Below are 339 nucleotides of genomic sequence, written 5' to 3' on the forward strand. Positions count from 1 at the left end.
CATCATGCTGGGTAGAGTGGAGGGACAGCGCAGGAGGGGAAGACCCTCTATGAGGTGGATTGATTCAGTGACTGGGGTAATCGGGATGGGTGTATCGGGGCAATGAGATTGGCACAGGATAGAGCAGGGTTTAGGGCTGTTTGTACATAGGGTCGCTATCAGTCACAAACGACTCGACGGCACATAACAACAACAACATGTATAATTATCAAAAGTTCCTTTTCATGTAGAATTCCTTAGCCTTAAAAAAAGAAAGTTCTTAGTTATCATTTAAGTACATACTTAAACATTGGCTAGACAGTGATGATAAAAGAATGAAAATAACACAATACTTCAATT

This window comes from Elephantulus edwardii, unplaced genomic scaffold, assembly GCF_000299155.1.
Source record: "Elephantulus edwardii isolate Elephantulus edwardi_28Jun2011 unplaced genomic scaffold, EleEdw1.0 scaffold00025, whole genome shotgun sequence".
Classification (NCBI taxonomy): domain Eukaryota; kingdom Metazoa; phylum Chordata; class Mammalia; order Macroscelidea; family Macroscelididae; genus Elephantulus; species Elephantulus edwardii.